Here is a 25,644-nt window from a genome sequence, read left to right as displayed (position 1 = left end):
TAGAATTCTGCCTACCACAATGGCACAATGTCTGATCCCTTCTGTGGGTGAAGGAGATGGATAAGTAATACATGATATAATGAGATGATATCTCCATTAGAATTGACTCATCAACTTCAGCTTATAAAAATATCAGGGGTTTGTTAAAAGTTACATACATAAAATTTTCCTTCTTTAACCTCCTTCTAGAAGAACTCTTTTCACACTGAAAGAAGGTTGATAGTATACATAAGTAACTTTTTTGAATTAATTATAAATATATCTTGCTAGTTTTCCAGGGCATTTCTTAAAACCACCTAGTTACTTTTGTACTACGATCACCCATTGGATAAAAATGAAACTACACTAAGATCTCTCATACACTCTCCAAACATACCATGTTGCATTCATCTCTTCTCACTGTCTTCTCCTCCTGTCATTCTACTCCAAGTCCCTTTGGTGCCTCTGGCTCTCGGCACATGATGTACCTATGTATATGCTCAGTTTTATCTGGAGTACCTTTTATATCTCATTCCCACCCCATCCCGTACCACTGGTCTGCCGGTAAATTCTCTGGTTCTTCAAGACTTGGCTCAGATGTTATTTTGTGTGTGTGTGAAACTTTCCCCAATTTCCAAGCTGAAAGATAAGAGTAAAAGTGGCAGAAGAGGGGCGCCTGGGTGGCACAGCGGTTAAGCGTCTGCCTTCAGCTCAGGGCGTGATCCCGGCGTTATGGGATCAAGCCCCACATCAGGCTCCTCCGCTGGGAGCCTGCTTCTTCCTCTCCCACTCCCCCTGCTTGTGTTCCCTCTCTCGCTGGCTGTCTCTATCTCTGTCAAATAAATAAATAAATAAAAGCTTAAAAAAAAAAGTGGCAGAAGAAGGATTTGAGTTCTAGCTTCAGCTGGAGGGTAGAAATGGGGGATAATACTGGTCTGTACCCCTTGTGAAGGGTTCTGTCTCATTCTGGATTCAAGAGTGTTCTAGAAAGAAATACTTCAGAAAAAAATAAAATGAATTTAGGAAATCAAAGCTAAACTAAAAATATACATGTGTACTCCTAACATGTTCTATCACTAAAGAGGTTGAGATATAAAATGTCAAATGTGCTCTGTAATGTCTGGGACTTCGTTCTTTTTTAACTCTCCACTAAAAGGAACCCGAACTCTTTAAAGACTAGGTGGACCTTTTACTCTTGTCTGAATGCAGAGCAGCTTAAAAATACCTGAAGTAATGCTGACAATGGAGTCAGCTTTGAGGGATTTCCATTGTCCAACTTAAAACCATTTCAGCATAAAAAATAATTATTCATAAACAAGTTCAGTTCTTGATTCCATGAATCCATAATGGTAATCAAAATGGGAAAAGATGAAGTTCATAAAAGACATTGTGATGTGAAAGAAGATTGAACATAATAGATATGCTTAATTTTTATTAATTTTAGAGAATGGTGGTGTTAACATATGTGAGTGTTCTGTTTCTTTTATTGGCTATATGGTCCTTTATTAAACATAGATATATACTTTTCCTGCATGTAGGCAAGGTAAAGAGAATTATGAGTAATCCCAGGAGTTCTGAAAAAGTAAGAAGTATACCAAGAATAAGAAAGACTGTGACCAGCAGTGTAGGAATACATGTGTAGAAATTGAGGGTTGAAAGAAGATAGATTCACCACATTATCCACTGTAAACACAATCTCTCATCTTCTAGGAAACAAAACCTCTTGGATGATTGGACTAATTATCAAGAGATGCTAACGAGGGGTCATAAGTTGATCATAATGCTAACAAATCATTCCAAAATTATATATAATAATGAAAGGACAACAGTGTGTCTTGCAAGCCAAGTAAACCTTTAAGAACGTATCATTTCAGAAAAACATGACAGATTGCCAGGAACCAAAACTGTTTGAAAGATGTGAAAGAAAAAAAAAAAAAGATGTGGTCTTGAAAAGGCCCACTGACATGATAAGTGCCCTTTGATGCTTGAAAGAGGAGGGGGGCACACAGGGGTGGCAGAAATAGTCACTGGATTAAGTCTGAATCACTCTGGAAATTTCACCCAGGGCCCAGGTCCTGATTAAGGATTAATTGATCATAACCTGCAAACTGCAGCGTTTGCTGGTCTGAGACAATATTTCTTTCCCCATTGGTTAAAGGTTACTTTAACACTAGAAGGTATAAATTAATTGGGAAATATAAATAAGTGAGTCTTTAATACGCTAAGTGAGGGTAAGACAGTAACTGCTTTAATCATTATAATAATTTGTGTTCCATTTTTCCTATTAATCTACTTGTTTGCTCCTAAAGTACAATATTATTTATTTATATATGTGGATACTGTAAGTATATTGCTTATCTGCCTCCCTTTTTCTCACCCTTTTCCCTTCTTGTCAAATATAAGGGCTATATTGATGGATGATTGACATACAAAAAATTGTAGGTAATTTAATGTATACAACTTGATGTATTTGGAGGTAAGTATACACCTGTGAAACCATTGCCACAATCAGCGCCATAAACTCCTACCTCATCTCCAAAAGTTTCCTCCTGCCTCCTTTGTTTGGGGTTTTTGGGTTGGTTTTGACCACTGATGCATCCAAGACCCAACACAATACTTATCACATAGTAGATGCTCACAAAATATTTATTGAATGAATAATTGTCTCGTAAAGATTTTTGTAAGTTGTGTTTTTAAGGTTTTTGAATAATTTAAGAAAAGTCAACTCACTAGACTTGTAACTATATTGAAATTTTAGTATTGCTGTTTGAGCCTAACACAGATTGAAGGACATTTCCAAAGAGAGGGAGGGGACAAGTGGAAAATGGTTCTGTGTGTGTGTGTGTGTGTGTATGTGTGTGTACGTGTCACATGCTGGCTAATCTGGTAGGAAGAATTGTGTGCCAGCATAGACTTCCTGAGGCAAACCCTCTATTAAATAGAGATCTATAAAATTCCACCTCCTAGAGTTTTTATCCAGAAGGATTTCAGGAGCGAGACAGAGCTCTTCATCCCTGGAGGGTGGGTCCAGCTATTATTTTCTCCATATTTGGCTGAGGAAACTGAATCTTATAGACAAGTTAGGTGTGACAGAGAGAATATTTTTGGAATCTCTCCAGATGCATCTTTCTTGGTGGATGAACTAGCTTCTCTCTCTGCAACCTGTCCACTGCTACGATTTTTAGAAAAAGAGACAAACTACCACCTCAGAAAGGATATAAAAAGAGGGTATGCATAGAGAATATAAAAAGAATTTCATTACAAGTAATGGGATATTTTCCCTTCCATTCTGTGGACTGCTGAGGAAGAAAGGAAGGAAAATCAGGGATGCAGTTTTTCGGTATATGTATCCTACTTAGAAAGTTCAAAGAAGAGCCCAATTTTTCCCCTACCACTGCTTGAAACTCTGGAGGAAAGAGCCTTTCAGATATCCATCAGATGTGATAGAATAATTGTGGCCTTGGCAAGTGGCTAGATGGATAAGACAGAACTTTGACTTCTAGGGGTTCTGGAAGGTCTCTTAGGCTTCAGTGAGTGGATGGATGAGTGGTTGTGTTGGTGCTTGGAGACCAGAGAATTTGCAGAGGCCTGAGGATGCACAAATTGCTGCAGTGTGAGAAGACACATCAGAGGCAAATGGTCAGGACTAGAGTATGTGCCAGCAAAATGCTCCAAAGGCCAGTGTGGACCCAGTGACACATCAGCTGGGAGGGGACCAAACCATTCACTGGGGATCAAGAGGGCTTTGTCATGCCTTGATCTTGCTGCCATGTGATCATATCAACCCCATCCTCCCCATCTTTGGAAAGAGCAAAGGAAGAGAAAGGAAGTTGGAAAGATTCGACATTTATCCAAAAGAAAATGCATCATAGAAGAGTCCATTTAAAAGAGAAGAGACAATATAATACCTAATATTGGCAAATTTTTAAAAGAGTGTTTTTCATCCCTTGGTACCCAGTGAGGTGGATGTTTATGAGGAAGAGTAAATCTATGATAGAAAATAAAGAAGCAGCATATTGTTCATATATCTGGGTAGTACTTGGAGTTCCCACCCCTGCTAGCTGAGGAACATATTGAAGCCTGCCCAGGTGTGAGGGTGTAACTTCAATCTCAATCTGGATCCTTAGGGTAAGATTCTACCCAGTATACCCTAACATCCTATTCTCAGATGTCAGCAAAATCTGGCTGCCCTACAAACAGTTGCTACATATAAACTAACTTAGCCTTGGGTATTCCCCCAAACAATAGAATTCTGTGAGCATTGAAGCAAAGGAGGCATTAGAGTTTGAGAAAGGAAGAAATCCATCTGACCTGAGTTCAGGAAGGGAAGAATGTGATGTGGGATCCCTGAGGATCCCATGGGCACACAAATGAGTGACTGGGGATGGGAAAGTGAACTCTGTTAAGCTCATGGTATGGTCTCTTTCTCTCTGTCATTTCCAGTGTGGACTCACAGAGGTTCGTCAGATGCTCAAAGAAAAAGAATAGGATCGGTAATAGGATGGGTAGTAAGGAGGGCACGTATTGCATGGTGCACTGGGTGTTATATGCACCTAATGAATCATCGAACTTTACATCGGAAACCAGGGATGTACTGTATGGTGACTAACATAATATAATAAAAAAACATTACAAAAAAGAAAAAGAATAGGATCAATTTCCATGGAATTCACACTGAGCAGGTCCTCAGTGGGCCAAAATGTGATGAAGGCAGGTTTGCTTTTGAAACCCACTTAACTTCATTAAAGAAGAATTTGGTTCTCAAAGGTATCGCAGCAGTAAGAACAGTCAGAATTGGTAGATTCAAAAGATGATTTTTATCTATCAGTTAGACAGAGCTAGGGCTCAGCAACACTCACATCTAACGAGGAACACCAAATCTTATAATAAAAGACTGATCAAAAATCTGAAGGCGATAAAGTAGGAATGAGAATAACGAGCTATATTAGCAAAAAGTAGACTTTAGTAAATTTTAGGCAATGCAGAACATTTATATAATTATTTCTGGGACTATTCTGAAAAAGTAAAAAAGAAACATTGCAATTATCTCAGACGTGTTAGAATAATACAAAACATTCCAAATAATGCACAACCATCTCTCCTGACCCTTAGCCTTTATATCACAAATACACAGGTTTTGGCTAAATTGTCAAGAAAATTAGCTCTCTAGTTTGCTTTTACCTGTTTAGAGAGATTTGGAAGCATCATGGGAGAAAAATGTGGTGCACTGGTATTTCCAGCCCTACAAATGTGGATTAGTCATGACCATCCTCAAACCAACACGGGCTGTTTGGGATATAGAAATATACTACTGATTCCAACTGACATGCACAGTTTTCCTCAAAATTGCTCATTTTGCAGATGAGGAAGGAAATGGAGGAAACGACTTCAGTATAATGACTGAGTGAGGTGCCATTTCATGCAGAGACCAGTTGGATTCAAGTCCAAGCCTAAGATCACCTGCCCATTCACACTGTTTCAGCACAACTATTGGCAGAACTGAAAAAAATTTAAGCTATTAAAATCAATAATTCATCACCCTTTCCTTATATGTGCCAATCAAGAAAAAAAAGGGGAGGTTGGGGCTTAGGTGGGAAAGGAAATAGAAATAAGAAAGAGGGATATGGGGGAATGATGGTAGGAGGAACAGGGAAGTTTAAATTGTTTTTACTCCAAGTAATTTCTAACTTCAAAATACCATGTATTTGTAAGGAGATCTCATCAACTCAGCATCAATAGAATGAGCACTCATTTTACTTCAGTTTTCTAGCGTGGGGCTGGCCTGGTGCTCGTGCATATGCATTCTCTCTACATTCCCTCTGTGACCCACGCTGTGCACCTGCTGGTCACAGTGAGGGGGTGGATCTGATTTACAGAGACGTTCACTGATCCATACACAAATTGAACTCAAAGACCTTGGCTTCATTGATTCTGGACTAGCTCATCCCTCATTTCCTAGATTCGATTGCATTAGCCAGCCAATATTTTTCTTAAACATCACCACGAGAGGAAACATCACAATTCATTACTGCCAACCTTTTCCAATGTTGAATGAAGTGTTTAACCTAAATCAATAATGTAATTAATAAATGAATGTAGGTGAGCACTTTTGAGAACAAGGTTGAGGATTACATTCTTAGAAAAAAGTAAGTTTTTCCCTTGTAACCTCTTCCTGTCCTCATCTGCACATACCTTATTTGTCTTCTGAATGAGTTTATTTCTGGAAGTGGCAAACTACAGATTTTAAACTAGAAAATCAGAGAATCTCAGAAACTTTGTTTGCCCTATTTCTTAATGTCATACGCCCTCTGGTGGTAAAATCAGGGGACTTGCTGTGGTTTCATTTGAGTTCTCCAAAGCGAAACATTTCAGTAAAATGAAATTTAAAAAGCATTCATCCTAATTAGCTGCTTGTTGTAAATAAATATATTTTAAGAAACTAAAGCACTCTTCAACATAACCTGAGACTAAGAATGTGAAGTAAGTACAGAGTAGTGAAGGGTCCTAGACAGTTGGCAAAATTGCCCTCACCTTTCTGGAGTAGCAAGGATTCCAGGCCTTTATCCTGTTCTCCATTTCTCCACCTTCCTTTCTGAAATAGAGAAGAAAACTTCATGATTGCACATGAGTACTTGTTACATATAGGCCAGCTCTTCTTTACTGCTAAATTACAGCTGATAGCTTGGGCAGAAAAGGAACTCCCTGACATCTGTTGCCTGGAACAATATATACAGAAAATTAGACTGTAAGACAATCAATGACCATTGGGGTACAATCACTAGGAGTTTATTCATAGAAAAATTATATCATTACTTGGATCATATCCTCGAAAATATGAGCAGTAGTTGGAAAATAAAAATAATGAGTCAGAGAGAGGGAACATACTGATCTGGGGGAGAATTTATATAAAAAAAAATCTTTCCAGGGGCACCTGGGTGGCTCATTCAGTTAAGCATCTGCCTTGAGCTCTGGTCATGAAACCAGGGTCTTGGAATCGAGCCCGCTTCAGGCTCTCTGCTCAGCGGGGAGCCTGCTTCTCCCTCTCCCTCTCTCCCAGCTTCTGTTCTCTCTCTCTCAAATAAATAAAATCTTTAAAAAAAAATATCTTTCCATGTAAATTTTTTAGCTTTTCATAAAGCAAATGCTTTTAACATTTTTATTTTGAGAAGAAAATATCCTTTTATTTTGAGAGGGTGTCAGGTTGTACCTTTAAAAACAAAATTTTATATAACCATAGATGACAGGATTTTAAAATGCTTTCTTTTCTTTTTACTATTTAAAAAAATTTTTTTTTAAAGATTTTATTTATTTATTCGACAGAGATAGAGACAGCCAGCGAGAGAGGGAACACAAGCGGGGGGAGTGGGAGAGAAAGAAGCAGGCTCATAGCGGAAGAGCCTGATGTGGGGCTCGATCCCATAACGCCGGGATCACGCTCTGAGCCGAAGGCAGACGCCCAACCACTGTGCCACCCAGGTGCCCCCTATTTTTTTAAATTTTTATTTGAATTTCAGATTAATAAGAATTTGCAACAGTGGTACAAAATATAGTATAAAATTTCCATATGCCTTTTATTCAACTTCCCTAAATATTAACATTTTACTTATTGGAAATTAACATTGATACTATACTATTAACTAATCTACAGACATTATTCAACTTTTGCCAGTTATCCCAAAATTGCCCATTTTATGGTCCAGGATCTAGATTATGATTAAATCAATAAATTCATATTATACATATAAATACCACAGAATTGACATTGAAATTTTCTCAGTTCGTTGTATTTGGAGTCTATGATTTGATGTAGCTTATTTCTGATGATGTTAATTTTGATCACTTGGTTAAGGTAGTGTCTAATGGATTTCTCTACTGTAAAGTAACTATTTTTCCCTTTGTACTTAATTAGTATCTTATAAAGAGATACTTTAAAACTGTTCAAATACTCTATACCTTATCCTGTATTAACCCACTAATTTCCAAATGAATTTTTTATTTCCATCATTTTTTGACATTTGTTAATTAAAATTCTGTAAAGAAGAAAGGTTTTCCTTTTTTCTCACTTATGTATATGAAAATATGTATCTGTATATGTGTAGACATACATATATATGTATAGAGACATAAATATTTATTTTATTCTGTATGTCCTAATCCATTACTGTAGTTTACTTTGTTCTTCAAATTGGCACAGATTTGACCATTGGGAGCCTTTTCAAGTTGATTTCTATGTCCTTTCTACATTGCCCATTTTTTAAAAAAAGATTTTATTTATTTATTTGACAGAGACAGCGAGAGACGGAACACAACAAGGGGAGTGTGAGAGGGAGAGGCAGTCTTCTCACCGAACAGGGAACCCGATGCGGGGCTCGATCAGATCATGACCTGAGCCGAAGGCAGACGCTTAACGGCTGAGCCACCCAGGCGCCCCTACATTGCCCATTATTTTTTTTGAGTACTTCTTTTTCCTGCACCACAAGATGTTCCAGGCTAATTTTATGATTTTCCTGCTCCAACCTTGGCATCATTTTTCCAAGGATAACCCTAAAAATTATAATAGTTACTTACGGTTATACTTTTTCTTATTTGTAGCTCCTTTCTCTGACAGTAAGAAATCTGCTTCTCATTATTCAAAGTTTATCTACTTGTTTGCACAGTCCTAAAAGATACATGAACTATTTTCAGAATTACTAACTCATGCCCCTTTAGGGAGATGGAGGAAATTACTAACTAGTATACAATGGTTGTGTACATTCGCTTTTGTCTTTAGTCTTAAGAGCACATAGTCAAAATACTGTTTTCAAACTTATTTAGGTTTACTCTTTTCTTCCCCACCCCCTTCAGGGTAGTGTAGTTTGTAGTAGAGTTAGGCTCATTTGTTATTATTTGTATGAATTTTGGGTCCTCCTCTCATCCTGCTTGATTTGAATCACTTATTTGTGTTTTTGGTCTATGAAATATTATCATGGTTTCTAAGAGTTGGAACTGTACAAAGAATTATACTCAGGGAACTGTTTCTTCCCCTGTCCCCATCATCCCTCCCACCTCATGCCCCTCCCTTTTATTTCTGTAAGTAAGTAATCTTTAGTTTCAGGTTATCTTTTTTGGGGGGTGGGGAGAAATGAGTAAATAGATGTACATTTTATTTCTCTTTCTTTTATAAAAGATGGCACATAATAGGTACTCCTTTGCACTTGTCTTATTTCTGCTTAATGTATCCTGGAAAACAGTCCATATCCTGGAAAACAGTTCATAGAAATCCTCTTGTAGTTTTTCCTTCTTACAGCTATGTAGATATATGTAACTTATTTCACCATTCTCTTATATTTAGACATTTGCATTGTTTCCAATATTTTTTAAAAAAGATTTTATTTATTTGAGAGAGAGTACACAATCAGGGTGGAGGGGGAGAAGCAGGCTCCTCACCAAGCAGGGAGCCTGATGCAGGGCTTGATCCCAGATTCCCAGGATCCTGACCCACCTGAGCCAAAGGCTGACAGACACCCAACTGACTGAGCCACCCAGGTGCCCCTGTTTCCAATATTTTGCAACAATGAACAATGCTGTGATTAATAACCCATGAAAACATATTTATGTATTATTAGAGGGGTATCTTCTGGATAAATTCTTAACAGTGGACTTGCTATGGGTAAAAAAGTAAGACCCATCTATATGCTGCCTACAAGAGAATTGTTTCAGACCTAAAGACACAGGCAGATTGAAAGTGAAGGGATGAAAAAGCATTTATTATGCAAATGAAAGTGAAAAGAAAGCCAGGGTAGCAATATGTATGTTGGACAAAATAGACTCTAAAATAAACAAAACAGAGGATCATAGAGGAAGAGAGGAAAAAAATAAAACAAGATGAAACCAGAGAGGGAGACAAACCATAAGATACTTAATCATAGGAAACGAACTGAGGGTTGCTCAGGGTTGAGGGTGGTGGAGGGTTGGTGTAACTGGGTAATGGACATTAAGGAGGGCATGTGATATAATGAGCACTGGGTATTATATAAGACTGATGGACCACAGACCTGTACCTCTGAGACCAATAATACATTATATGTTAATTTAAAAAGTAAATTCCAAAACAAAGACTGTAACAAGAGACAAAGAAGGGCACTATATAATCATAAAGGGTACAATCCAACAAAAAGGTATAAGAATTATAAATATGTATGCACCCATCATGGGAGCACCCAAATACATAAAGCAGCTAATAACAAGCATAAAGTATTTGATACTAATAACAATAATAGTAGGGTACTTTAACACCCCATTTATGTCAATGGAGAGAACATCCTAACAAAATCAACAAAGAAACAGTGGGTTTCGATGGCACATTGGGCCAGATGGCTCTAACAGATGTATTCAGAGCATTCCATCCTAAAACAGCAGAATATACATTCTCTTCAAGTGCACATGGAACATCCTCCAGAATAGATAACATATTAGGCCACAACACAACTCTCAACACATTAAAAAAGACTGATGTCATACCATGCATCTTTTTCAACCACAATAGTATGAAACTAGAAATCAACCACAAAAAAAATCTGGAAAGAACACAAATACGTGGACGTTAAATAACATGGTACCAAACAATGAAAGGGTCAACCAAGAAATCAGAGAGGAAATAAAAATATGTGAAGACAAAAGGAAATGAAAACACAATGACCTAAAATCTTAGGGATGCAGCAAAAGCTGTTCTAAGAGGGAAGTTTATAGCAATATAGGCCTACCTCAGGAGTAAAAACAAAAATCTCAAATAACCAACCCTTACACTTATAGGAGCTAGGAAAAGAAGAACAAACAAAACCCAAAATGAGCAAAAGAAAGGAAATAATAACAGAACAGAAATACAAAACTAAAAATAATTAATTAATTAATAGAACAGATAAATGAAACCAGGTTCTTTGAGAACATCAACAAAATTGATAAACATTAAGCCAGATTCATGAGAGAGAGAACTCAAAATCAGAAATGAAAGAGAAGAAATAATAATTGACACCACAGAAATACAAAGGATTATAAGAGAATACTATAAAAAATTATGTTCCAACAAATTGGATAACCTAGAAGAAATGGATAAATTCTTAGAAACATATAACCTCCCCAAACTGAATCAGGAAGAAATAGAAAATTTGAACAGACTAATTACCAGCAATGAAATTAAATTAGTAATAAAAAAACACTCCAAACATATAAAAATCCAGTTCCAAATGGCTTCACAGGTAAATTCTTCCATACAAGGAGTTAATGCCTATTCTCAAACTGTGCCTCTTCTCAAACTATTCCAAAAAAATAGAAGAGGAAGGAAAGCTTCCACATTCATTCCATAAGGACAACATTACCCTGATACCAAAACCAGATAAAGACATTGCTAAAAAAGAGAACTATGGGCCAATATCCCTGATTTACATAGATGCAGATATCCTCAACAAAATAGTAGCAAACCAAATCCAACAAATCATTTAAAAAAATCACTCACCATGATCAAGTGGGATTTATTCCTAGGATGCAAGAGTGGTTCAATATTTGCAAATCAATCAACATGATAAATCGCATCAACGAGAGAAAGGATGAAACACTTATGATCATCTCAATAGATGCAGAAAAAGCATTTGACAAAGTGCAAGTTCCATCCATGATAAAAACCCTCAACACAATAGTTTTAGAGGGAACATACTTCAATATAACAAAGACCATATATGAAAAATCCATGGTGAACATCATAATGGTGAAAAACTAAGAGCTTTCCCCCTAAGGTGTAGAACGAGACAAGGATATCCACTCACCACCTTTATTCAACATAGTGCTGGAAGTCCTAGACACAGCAATCAGACACAAAAAGAAATAAAAGGCATCCAAATTGGTGAGGAAAAAGTAAAACTTTGACTATTCACAGATGACATGATACTATATATAGAAAACTCTGAAGACTCCAGCAAAAAACTTCTAGAACTGATAAATGAATTCAGTAAAGTCACAGAATATAAAATCAATATACAGAAATCTGCTGCATTTCTATACACAAATAATGAAGCAGCAAAAAGAGAAATTAAAACAAGCACATTTACAATTGCACCAAAAATAATAAAATACCTAGGAATAAACTTAACCAAAGAGGTAAAAGATCTGTACTCTGAAAACTGTAAAACATTGATGAAAGAAATTGAAGATGACACAAAGAAGTGGAGAGAAGATGACACAAAGAAGTTCTTTGCTCATGGATTAGAAGAACAAATACTATTAAAGTGTCCATAATACCTAAAGCAATCTACAGATTTAATGCAATCCTTATCAAAATGCCTACAGTATTTTTCACAGAACTGGAACAAATAATCCTAAAATTTGTATGGAGCCACAAAAGACTCCAAATAGCCACAGCAGTTTTGAAAAAGAAAAACAAAACTGGAGGTATCACAATCACAGATTTCAAGATATGCTACAAAGCTATAGTAATCAAAACAGTAAGGTACTGGCACAAAAACAGGACACATAGATCAATGGAGCAGAATGGAAAGCCCAGAAATAAATCCATGATTATATGGCCAATTAATCTTCAACAAAGGAGGCAAGAAAATGCAATGGGAAGAAGACAGCCTGTCTCTTCAACAAATGGTATTGGGAAAATTGGACAGCCACATGCAAAGAATGAAACTGGACCACTTTCTTACACCATATGAAAAAATAAACTCAAAATGAACTAAGGACCTGTATGTGAGACCTGAAACCATAAAAATCCTGGAAGAGATGGCAGGCAGTAATTTCTCTGACTTCAGCTATAGGAACGTTTTTCTGGATATGTCTCCTGAGGCAAGGGAAGCAAAAACAAGAATAAACTATTGGGAATACCACAAAAAGCTTCTGCACAGCAAAGGAGACCATCAACAAAACTAAAAGACAGCCTACTAAATGGGAGAAGTTATTTGCAAATGACACACCCAATAAAGGCTTAGTATTCAAAATATATAAAGAACTTATAAAAGTCAGCATTGAAAAAAACAAACCAATGAAAAAAATGAGCAGAAGACATGAACAGGCATTTCTCCAAAGAAGACAATACAGATGACACATGAAAAGATGCTCAACAGCACTAATCATCAGGGAAATAGAAATCAAAACCACAATAAGGTATCACCTCACACCTGTCAGAATAGCTAAAGTAAAAAAACATAAACAAATGTTGGCAAAAATGTGGAGAGAAAGGAACCCTTGTGCACTGTTGGTGGGAATGCAAACTGGTGCAGCCACTGTGGAAAACAGTATGGAGTTTCCTTAAAAAATTAAGACTAGAACTACCCTATGATCCAGTAATTCCACTACTATTTACCCAAAGAATACAAAGGACTAATCAAAAATGTATATGCAGCTCTATGTTTATTATAGCATTATAATATGCTTTGTTTATTATATGTTTATTATAGCCAAATTATGGAAGCAGCCCAAGTGTCTACCAACAGATGAATGGATAAAGAAGGTGTGGTATATATAGAGAGAATATTACTTAGCCATAAAAAAGAACAAAATCTTCCATTTGCAACAACACGTATGGATCTAGAGAGTATAAAGTGAAATAAATCAGAGAAAGACAAATACCACATAATTTCATTCATATGTGGAATTTAAGAAACAAAGAATAAAAGAGACAAACCAAAAACAGACTCTTAACTATAGAGAAGAGACTGATGGCTACCAGAGGATAGGAGGGTGGGGGGGAGGGTAGGGGAAATAGGTGGTAAGGATTAAGGGTACATTTACCATGATGAGCACTAAATAATGTATAGAATTGTTGAATCACTATTTTGTGCACTTCAACTAACATAACATTGTATGTTAACTATACCGGAATTAAATAAAAAAGTGGGCTTTCTGAGTCAGAGGGTAAGTGTAGATGTAGCTTCTTAGGTATTGCCAAATTTCCCTCCCAAAAACTTGTGCTAGTTTGTATTCCTACCAGTAATGTATGGGAGTGCCTGTTTTTCTACAGAATGTGTTGTCATATTTTTAAATTGTTGCCAGTCTGATAATTATATACCAGTATAGTTAAATTTGTATTTCTGTAATTGTGAGTGAGGTTAAATACCTTTTCCTATATTCAGAGGTCATTTTTATAAGTTGTTTGTGAATTGCCTTTTCTTGCCTTTTTTCCATTTTAATGAGTTTTTAAAAATTCTTTTCCCCTCAGTTTTTAAGTTCTTTATATATTAGCAATATTAGTATTCTATCTATAGTTAGAGCTGTGTTGTAAACACTTTTTCAAAGTTTGTTGTCTTTGACTTTTATTTATGATTTTTTCATCATAAATATAAATTTATATTTTTATATAGCCAATTTTCAATTTTTAAAAAATTGCCTCTGGGTTTGAGTCCTAGTTAGGAATCTCTTCTTACACCAAGTTGGAGGAGGAATTTACCTATTCATCTGTGTTTTCTTCTAGTATATTACTTTTTTTTTTTTTTTTACATTTAGATCCCTGTTACATTTGGAGTTTATGCTCATGTATGGTGTGTGAAGCGTGGATCTAATTTTATTTTATTCCAAATGGTTATCCTGCTGTCTCAGAACAATCTATTAAAGTTACAGTATTTTTCCTAGTAATTGTGATGCCACATTTACCATATATTCAAGTTCCATAGGTACTTGGGTCCATGTCTGGGTTTTCTTATCTATTCTCTTTGTTGGTCTATTCATGTACCAGTACCACACCATTTTAATTATGAAGACTGTATAGCATATTTTATGTTGATTAGAACCATTCCTTCTTTCCCACTTTTCAGTGGGAATACACTTTTCAGTGTATTCTTGGATTTTCTTCCATGTTTGTCTTTCCACATGATTTTTAATAACCACTTGTCTACCTCCATAAGAAAGCTTATTTGTGTCTTTCTTGGGATTGTGTTAAATTTTACATTAATTTAGAAAGAATGGACAATTTATGATATTAAGTCATGCCATCCAAAAACTGGGAATATTGGGTAGCTGAGTAGGTTAAAGCCTCTGACTTTTGATTTTGGCTCAGGTCATAATCTCAGGGTCATGAGATTGGGTCCCGTGTTGGGCTCAGAGCTGAGCATGGAGCCTGCTTAAGATTCTTTTCCTTTTCCTCTGCCTCTCCTCTCCTAGCTTGCACACTCTCTCTCTTAGAAAACAAAAACAAAAACGGAATGTCTCTCCATTTGTCCAGCTTTCCTTCTATAACTTTCAGGGGTGTTTTCCTCACATCGTTTTTACACCTTTCGTTTTACATTTATTCCAGAGTATTTAGTCCTCTTTGTTGTTAATGTAAATGAAGTTTTTCTATGATGATGTCTTCTCATTAGTTATTATATGTATATATGAAAAATAATTTCTGTATGCATTCCTTTTTCCTGCTACCTTTAACTTGTTTTGTCATGGGAGTTCATGCTTTTTCTTGACTTCAGCCAGAAATACATTTTTATTGTGATAAGCCTTTGAGATTTGGTTCATTTGTTACAGTAGTTAGCCAGTTTTGACTAATACAAGGCAGACATGATTTTAGTCCTTTGTCATTATAAAGAATCTGAGACCAGAGATATTGATAAATTTGCCCAAGTTCACAGAGAGAGCAGTAGGCAAAACTGGCCTTTTAATCAAGAACCTGTGCTATTAACCACTGCGTAATACTCTGTCCTCAAAGTATAGGCTCCCCACGTGTCTTGTTAGTTTCTGTTTGAAAAAGAGAAAAAGCAAGTTGATACATCATCCTTTTCTTCATCTGCTGTGGCAGCCATATTATTAATACAGGGAACTGAGTGGGAGTATGAGGAGGACAGATATGGATGGATAATAGCACTGGACTGGATCAGCAAGCAACACAGATTTAAGAGAAAGGGAGTTTCATTGCACTTCACAGACTTCATATAGATAGAAAACTATGTAAGATTTTTGGCTACAGAATTCATAAAAGCTCAGTTCTGGTCCACTTTCCAGTTCGCTTCTAGTGTGCAACCAGTGTGATCTTACAAAAATGAAAATACTTAAATATCATTCCCCTTCCTCAAATCTTTCAATGGATTCACTTCGTCTCAGAATAAAGGCAGAACTTCACATGGCCTGTACTTCAGTCTCCAGGCTCAGCTCCATGCTTTACCACAGTGCTGCTCTAGCCCTAGTAAAGTACCTGCAGTCCTTCATCCTTCTACATCCCATCCAGACAGCCTCTTCCCCAGGAGGCTTTCCTGATCCCTGCATCATATACCCCTTGCATGCCTTCTGTAGGGACTTTGTTCTAACCTTTATCACATTGTATTTTATCACTTAATTGTCTGTCATAAACTCTTGAGGGTATGGACTATTTTAATTTTAGATTCTAAATTCCAGTACCATATTTTATGTAGTAGGTACTTAATATGTTTGTTGACTGACTGAATAAATATTATTTTCTTACCTTTTTTTTTTAATTTCATGGCACACTCTTATCTCTTCTTTAGATAGTTTCTTCTTGCGTGGGAAGTGATTTTCCTATATCCTCAGGATTGTCATCATTATGAGCTGTGGACTGTCATAAACTTTTCAGACTTTCAAGAGAAACCTCAAATCTATGATTTAAGTTTTTTTTAAAGAAAATAATCAACTGATATATTTTTTCCACTTTCTTTTCTGTCTGGGAATGATTTGTAGCTGTCATTGGGATGAATAATCCATGGCCTTTTATAAAACTCAAACCTGAAAATGTTCTTTGAAATCTGATCGTGCCATTTCTAAAAGGCACCAAATGTCTGGTCCAACTCTGGCAATTGATATTTTACAAGTATCAGATGTATTCTCTGAACTATTTTTCTTTACCTATAGCAGTGATAAGAGCTAGTTTTTATTGAGCTCCATCTGTGTATTAGACACTGTTCTCAACATATGACATATAGATTACTTTATGCAGCAGATTTAATTTTTCACCATATTCTCATAGATGAAGAAGCCGAGGCATGCAGAGCTTAAGTAACTTGCCCAATAGTAATAAAAGGAACTGAGATTAGGTTTTCAGGGGAGCCCAATCTAGAGTTTATATTCTGAAATTGCATTAGGCCACTTTCTTCATGTATATTTCACCCTGTTACGCTTCCTGGAATATGTAATGTTGTTTGTGTGCTACATGTATGTCTATTATTATCTCCCCAATAAGATCCTAAGATCTTTCTTTGGAGGGAGTAGTCTTGCTCTTTAGCCTCTACAATATGTTGTATTGTGCTAGACACATTGTGTGACTATTTCATAAACACATGCTCAGTTGCTTTTAAAAGTTTATTTAAATTCACCCCCAATCTTAGGAAATTGTATATAGGGATTTTAACAAGTTAGGATAAAATAGCATATTTTTAAAATCTCTAAATTTGTTGATCTAAGAAATGAGTTTATGATTATGATTATTATTATTATAAATGCAACAGGAACTGAAGAAGGAGAGAAGATCCTCATGACATCATCCATTATTGTCTCTCTTCTCTGTCAGGCTCCTACATGGATATAATGATGCTTTGATGAATATTAATGAAACGGAGTGACTTGTGACGTATTTTGTTTGTACCAATGCTGATTAATAAAGCGTTAATTTTACTCATTCTTTTCATAGCTTGCTCTCCTGAGGGTCACGATTGTTTTCTGAAGGAGTAGGAAGCTTGTTATTACTGTATGAAGGTCGAACTGAATTCTTTACCTCAAGGTCACCCTCAACTAAGCTTGTGTGCTCCAACTTTCCTGTAATGATGCGTGTCCTTCTCATCTGGAATGCCACCCAGTACTTGGGAGGTTAAAATATTCCCCCATGCCACAGTGGATGGGGTTTGGGGAGGGCATAGTGGTATCAACCATCAAGGAAATAATAACTTTTCACTCTTTCCTTCATGCAAATAGATCCCAGCAGTCTACCAAACCTACCTGAACATGTCTGAATTTACTGAATGTATGTTTACAGAATAGATCTAGTAAGTTACAAATCCATTACTCTCTTAAACCACTGTCAAACTCAAGAAAGCAAAAGGGAAAACAAGTGTATATATCTTATAATATATACAAAGCTCAAAGCTTCTATAAAAGATTAAGTCTTCCCAGAACTTTTGCCACATTATCCTTTTTATTAATAACTTCTTGTTCTAATCATTTTGGGTTACAAAAATAATACATGTTTTTGGTAGAACTATTGAAAATCAGAAATGCATTTTTAAGTGCTTAGTAATTCGTAATCTCTTCATTCAAAGATACCCACTGTTAATATTTTGGGGTGTGTGTGTGTGTGTATTTTCACTAACTCAGCCTTCTATCATGGACATTTTTTAGATCACTTAAGATTCTTCAATGACCTTTTAAAAAAGGTTTTATAATGTCTGCTGATAACTGTATAATGTTCTATTTAATATCTGACATTGCTGTATATTTTGATGCTTTCACTGGGTTGAACACCAGCTTGTATGCTGTCTGAATAAGAGTGGAAAGTAAATCATGAGCTGCATAAACACAGAGGGAGATTTTCTAAAGGAAGGAAGCAACCTTCATCTTCCCAATAAAATCCTGGAATTGAAACATTAAGAAAAGTAAGTTCTTTTTTTTGGTGAAAGGCCCCAGAACTCAGATGCTTATCTAAGGTTTTTTTCAAAATGATTCAAGTCCAGTGGAGCTCTGTTCATGTCTGAAATCCCTCACCACTGTGCAAGGGTAGGATAGTGACATGAGCACATCTTTATCGCACTTATAGCAACTTCATTTTCTTTTTTTTTTTTAAAGATTTTATTTATTTATTTGACAGAGAAAGACAGCCAGCGAGAGAGGGAACACAAGCAGGGGGAGTGGGAGAGGAAGAAGCAGGCTCCTAGCAGAGGAGCCTGATGTGGGGCTCGATCCCAGAACGCTGGGATCACGCCCTGAGATGAAGGCAGACGCTTAACGACTGAGCCACCCAGGCGCCCCAGCAACTTCATTTTCTTAAGCCAAGCTGCAAATATCACAAATACAGCCTTACACGCAGTGCTTTGGTTGCCCCCAGTGATTACCAACTGCTGGGAGGACTTAAGGGAATGAAAATTGGAGATAAAATCAAAAGACATTTTTACAACCTTAGAACTGGCACAGCCATATCACCTCTACTTATGCAAATAATTTACCTTTTCTATTCCTGTGTAAAGTAAACACCTGCTTTGAGATCTATTTACCCAGAAAACACTGGTGACTAATTTATCAGCTAAAAGATCACAAACTAAAAGGAATTAGATTAGCCCTTAAAAAAAATTAGATTGAGACATGTAGTGAGAGAAATAAAAGAAAAACTTCACTTTTGTATTCTGCGCAGTGAAGCATACAAGGCTTTTATAGCATGGAAGAGCACATTAAAAAAAAAATGGTGAGCACATTAAAATATATACTATCTTATACCTGTTAAACTGTAAAGGATTAAAATAATGAGTATGGGCAAGGATGTGGAGCAATGGAAACTGTCACACAGTGCTGGAAAATCACAGAGCAGTTATGTATGATCTTGTAAAGCTAAAAGTATATATGCCCTTCCGTAAAGCTTAAGGAAAGCCAGAGAAAAATTAGGGTGTTTTTTTAGTCTTGTCTTTTAACATAATGAGGTATAAATTAAGATGAAACTTCAAAGTCAGATGTCTTCATCCTTGCTAAGGCTCAGGAGAAAGATTTTGGAGCACTGGTATACAAGGACAGAGCAGCGGGAGCATCTTTATCAGGCACAGGCACAGGTAGTGAGGGGGGCATTGAGAATTTAAAAACAAATATAACCAACTAAAAGTCTGCTTTATTATCACCCTGTGTCAACATTTCTAAAGAGTATTCCTCCCTGAATAAAAGTCTGAGTTCTTTACAATTATCGTGGTTATTGTAAAATTACTTCATCCTTTCATTATCATTGTTTTCTACATGGAAGTTAATTCAGAGAACTTTCAGTGATGCAGTCAATCTCTAATACTCATAGACTCAGCTAATAATACCTCAGGGGATAATGGGATTGAAGGGAGGTTTTCTAGAACAGAGTATATTCCACCAAACTGGTAGATAAAGGGAAGAAATCAGTAGAAAGGGATGGGTTAAAGAGAAGGAGTAGTATATAATTAATGCACCAAAGTCTATAGGCTTTTGTATTGTGGCTCCCTTTGGTGACTCTGAACCTGACCCTGACTTTGCTTGACTAATGAGACAGTAACACATATGATGCAAACAGAGACTTGTAAAGTGATTGCACACAGAGGCTTGCTCTCTTTTGGCTCTTGGCGGGGATCCTGCAATCACTTACTAATATGTGAACAGACCCTGGATGTTTTTGATGATGAGTGACATGTGGCCTAGCCACTTTTGTCACCTCAGCTAACATCAGGCCAATTTCCAGACATGTGAGTAGGGCTATTCTAGACCATCCGGTCCCAGGTAGGTCTCCAGCTGGTCATGTGAGTGAGTACAGATACACAAGCAAGCAGAAACATCCAGCTTACCTTTAGACTTGTGAGCAATGCTGTACGATTGTTGTTTTAAGCCACCAGGTTTTGAGGTGATTTGTTACACAGCAAATACAAAGTCCTTGAGTAGGTGAGTAAGGATGGGATAGAAGGCAGAGGCAGAAGGAGACTAATTAGTCTTGGATATGATATCATATATACATATTGATATTCAAGATCCTGCCCCCCCCCACCCAAACACACACACCCTTTCCCCCACTTCCCTCAGGGTGAGGGAAAAGAATCCAGTCTCTGAGCTGAAACTGCCCAAATTTAAATCCTGGCTTTGTTCTTTACTGGCTCAGTGATCTTTGGCATACGTCTTACTCATCTGTAAAATTGAGATGATGGCATTTACCTCAAAAAGTTGTTGAAAAGATGAAGTGATATATAGATAAGGATCTGGATCCTTAATAAATGTTTTAAATGTTAGCTAAGTAGGTACCTGGGTGAAGATACAGCATAAACTGGAGATAAAATGATAGGGGAAGTTGAGAAAGTATCAGGGAACATCAAAACTTTCAGGAATACAGGATGTAAGACACCTTCAGAAAATAAAAGAACAGTAAGAATCTGAGGATAAAGGAAATAAATCGTGGTGAAAATTTTTTAAGAAGGTGATTATGGAGGAATTTTTCAGTATGGTTGAATAACAGTGATAGTCTAATTAGAGTTAAAAAGAACACGTATATGGAAGCCACACTCAGCACAGTTCCAGTTTTCTACAACAGTGCTCAGTTGCTCAGGAGTAGAATTAGAGAGAGCAAGTAATAGGATCATTGGATGGCAGATAGACAAAGAAATGGGATCGGGGGAGCTAATACTAGTTGACCATACAGCCTGAGTTGGCCTGGAAGCAAAAGAGATCATAAAGGAACTGATTGAGAGAATGGAATGGGGTCAGAGAGCAAAGAACAGGAGTCACATAGACCTATTTGAAAGTAGAAAGCTGCCGCTTTCTTAGTTGGTGGATAGTATCATTTTTACCCTTAGTGACTTGCTCCCTTGCCTAAAGCCAGTGGTCCTGTTAGCCTACGATTTTTGCATAGTTTTTGTTCCAAATGACATATTTTCTGAACTTCTTTAAGGAACACTAAACTATTTAAAAGAGAGCTCTGGTTTTAAAATCCAGCCAATCTTGAAGAATGTTGCTATGGCTGATGTCAGGGTCTTTACTGCCTGAGCTCTCTTCTAGGATTTTTATGGTTTCAGGTCTCACATTTAGGTCTTTAACCCATTTTGAGTTTTTGTTTGTGTATGGTGTAAGGAAGTGGTCCAGTTTCATTCTTTTGCATGTAGCTGACCCATTTTGGATGGAGCTAATGAGTATAATGCTAAGAAATAAGTCTGTCTGAAAAAGACAAATACCATATGACTTCACCCACATGTGGAATTTAAGAAACAAAACAAATAAGCAAAGGGAAAAAAAGAGACAGAGAAACCAAGAAAGAGACTCTTAACTGCAGAGAACAAACTGATGGTGACCAGAGGGAAGGTGGGAGGGGGGATGGGTGAACTGGGCGATGGGAATTAAGGAGTGCACATGTTGTGATGAACACTGGGAGATGTATAGAACTGTCGAATCACTGTGTTGTACACCTGAACTACTATAAACTGTATGTTAACTGTATTGGAATTAAAATAAGATTTATGAAAATCCAGCCAATCTTGGTGGCTTTCTTCTGAGGATGCTGTGCCTATTAGATGATCTGTCTCATCTACTAAACCTTTTCTACAAGTGACCCTTATTAACCTTGCATGTTAGGCAGCTAGAAACAAGATTTTATCTATAGTACTCGGATGTGCATCTGGCCATATTTGAACATCCTCTGAATCTAGCCATATTCAAGCATCCGCTTATCTGCTGAGTGAGCCTGAAAACTCCTGCCTCTCCTCTCTGCCTTCTTAGGTTCGCCTTTTTCCAGATGCAGCTCATGTGCTCAGTCTACAGAGTCCGTCCCAGTTGTTCCAGCCCTATATAATGTCTTCCTTTTCAAAACCTTTGCAGCAACTCATCTGACACTTAGCATGTGCTATCTTTTATTCTAGGTTTTCTTAAACCCCAAGAATCAATACATTTTAAAGCCAGAAAAGGTTTCAGAGAATACCTAATCCAATTTTCTCATTTTGCTGATGAGAAACCTGGAGACATTGAGTAAGTGACAGAACCGAGTGACTAGAACCCTGCCTGCCTTTGTCGTTATTTGGTATTTTTGTACCGTGTTATATGTAAGTCTAAAGAGGAAGTCATGTTCCTCAGCACAAGGACTTCTTTGAATCGATAGCATTTACATGTTGGGATCCTCAATAGATACTCTCCCACAGTGACACGTTGCTTTACCAAACTACATGAGACAGCTGAAAGAGGAATAAATTCTTGTGTAGGACAGATTTTATAGTTAAAAAAAATTGTTTTTCAAACTCGTAGATGTATAAGGTTTTCAGAATAAAATGTATTTGAAAGTTTTTGTTATATAAGATGTTCAGGTGTTTCCATCTTTGTTATTACAAGCAAAAGGAAATTAACCAACCTTAGTTTTGTTCCTTTAATTTACTGCTAAGTGTGGTCTTCTTTAGGATGTATATGAACCATTTCTAACTGGTGTAGGTTACAGACACTTGTTTGAATCCCAGAAGAGGAAAATTCTCCCATCCAGCCTTTTTGCCAGTTAACTGGAAGAAGCTTACCTTTGTGGTTCTTGATTTTAATAAAAGAGCATCAAAGAGTCAATTTAATAAACAAAAACATTTAAAGTGCAATTGAACTTAAATTGTTAAATGGATTGGACAAGAATGGAAAAAGCAAAAGAAAATATAAAAATATAAATTGGGAGCTAAACAAATATTGTTATTAGAAATTACTAATTTTTCCAGTTTTGAATTTTAATTACAAAAAATCAATTACCCAAGATTATTCATTACCTATAATACGTGACTTGTCATTCATTGCCTTGAACAACTTCTCTGAACCCATTTGAAAACTGAGTACAGAGCCTGCCATTTTCATTCCAAGTCCACCTGTGACCATGTTAAGAAGACATTACCCAGCATAGTTTAATCAAAGCTTACTGGGAACACTATCACAATATAATCAATGCTCTACATGCTCATTTCAAGATGGTGGCTTTGTTTTGAAATCTCAGGACAAGTTTGTGAGCATCCCAAAATAGAAAAATTCTTCCAGTAATTCTTCCCCTGAGTGTAGTTGGGGCATTCCAGCCATACAGTTCTCCTTCCTACTCTCCTGTTCACCTTCCTCCTTCCGCTTCTTCCCTCACAACAGAGAAGTGACAGCCACCACCCACTTGCAGTCAGTTCTCCTAATTCCACCCACAGGAGCCAAAACATAAAGAAAACACATGTATTTGTTTAAATATGTAACTTGCAGACAACATTTTCAGAGAAAAATATTCTCACCCTCTTGGTGCTAGTCCTCTGTGTATTTTTCTTCCAGGTTTGTTCTTCCCCAGATGACTGTAGTTTTTGCTGGCATTTCTCTGAAAGTATTTTCAAGACCTGGTTAAGAGTAAGAAAAGCTACCTGAATTTGCAGGCAGCTTCCTGTTGGGCTCACGTTTTGCAGAATGCAAGCTTGGTGTGCAGAAGGTGGGCAAAGTGTTTGAAAAAACAGGAAGCACCTGTGAATGTGTGACTTTATTCCTGGAAGCAGAAGGCTCCCTCTGAGATGGTTGTAGATGCTTCCTGCTGTTTCACCTATGAGCACTTTTGCAAAACCTTTAAATACTTTAAAGACCAAGAATGGGCTTCCAGATGGCAAGATTATTTGGAAAGTCTGGTACATCTGTGGGCATGGTGGAAATCCACAGCTTTTCTTTCTTTCTTTTTTTTTTTTTTCCTATGCAGGTTTCTCTTTTTGCTGGGGATATTGATATGCCTGGAAATTAGAGTAGGCTTTTAAAAATTATTGTTATTGTGATAAAAACATAGGCTAACATCTGCCCTCTTAACAAATTTTAAGTGAGTGTATAGTGTTGTTAACTATAGACAGAATGGTGAAGAGCAGATCTCTAGAACTGTTTCATTTTTCATGACTGAAACTTTATGCCCGTTTAATAGCAACTCCCAGTTTCCCCTCCCCAGCCCCTGGCAATCACCATTCTACTTTCTGCTTCAATAAGTTTGACTATTTTAGATAACTCATATAAATAGAATCATGCGATATTTGTCCTTCTGTGACTGGCTTATTTCACTTAGCCTAATGTCTTCAATATTCATCCATATAGTAGCATATGACAGGATTTCTTTCTTTTTTTAATGGCTAATATTCCATCATGCATATATATTGCATTTTCTTTGTCCATTTATCTGTCAGTGAATAAATAAATGTTCATTGGGTTGTTCCCACCTCTTGGCTATTGTGAATACTGCTGCAATAAATATGGGAGTGCACAGATTCCTTCAAGATAGTGATTGCAGTTCTTTTGGATATGTACTCAGAAGTGGGAGGACTAGATCATATGGTAGTTCTATTTTTAATTTTGTGAGGAATCTCCATGTTGTTTTCCATAGCAGCTGCACCATTTTGCATTCCCACCAATAGTTACACGAGGGTTCCAATTTCTCCATATCCTCACTAACACTTGTTTTCTGTTTGGTTTTTTTGTTTTTTTGATAATGGCTATCTTTGTCATTTTAGGCTGCTATATAGCAAAAATACCACGAACTGCATGGCTTAAACAATAAACATTTATTTCTCACAGTTCTGAAGGCTTAGAAGTCCAAGATCAAGGCAGTGGCAGATTTGTTCTCTGGTGAGAGCCCCCTTCCTGATTCACAGGAGGTTGTCCGGTCAGCGTGCCCCCATATGGTAGAGAGAGAGATCTCTGGGCTCTTCATCCCCTTACAAAGGCACCAATGCTATCATGGGAGCTCCACTTCCATAACCTCCTCCGTACCTAATTACTTCCGAAAGGCTCCGGCCTCAAATAGCTTCACAACAAAGATTAGACTTCAACATATGAATTTGGGGGGGCACACAAACATTTAGTTCATAGCAGAGGCCATCTTAATAGCTGTGATGATATTTCATTGTGGTTTTAATTGCATCTCCCTGATGATTAGTGATGTTGAGCATCTTTTCATATACCTGTTGGCCATTTGTATTTTTTTTTTTTTTTGAGAAATATCTGTTCAAGTCCTTTGCCCAGTTTTAAACAGGTTATTAGGGTTTTTTGTTTTGTTTT

General features: G+C 36.9%; 1 long non-coding RNA gene across 1 annotated transcript; it reads right to left on the bottom strand.

Moving 5' to 3' along the window:
• Positions 1-16,601: 16,601 nt before the first annotated feature.
• LOC103656857 lies at positions 16,602-24,051 on the bottom strand. The gene is made up of 3 exons (XR_005836672.1): positions 23,859-24,051; positions 20,439-20,523; positions 16,602-17,456 (listed from the first exon to the last, which is right to left on the bottom strand). It is a non-coding gene; the product is annotated as an uncharacterized LOC103656857 (long non-coding RNA).
• Between the last annotated feature and the right edge of the window lie 1,593 nt (positions 24,052-25,644).

The sequence above is a fragment of the Ursus maritimus genome, unplaced genomic scaffold, assembly GCF_017311325.1.
Source record: "Ursus maritimus isolate PB19 unplaced genomic scaffold, ASM1731132v1 scaffold_21, whole genome shotgun sequence".
NCBI classification, from domain to species: Eukaryota; Metazoa; Chordata; class Mammalia; order Carnivora; family Ursidae; genus Ursus; species Ursus maritimus.
This window is presented reverse-complemented; position numbering and strand designations above follow the sequence as displayed.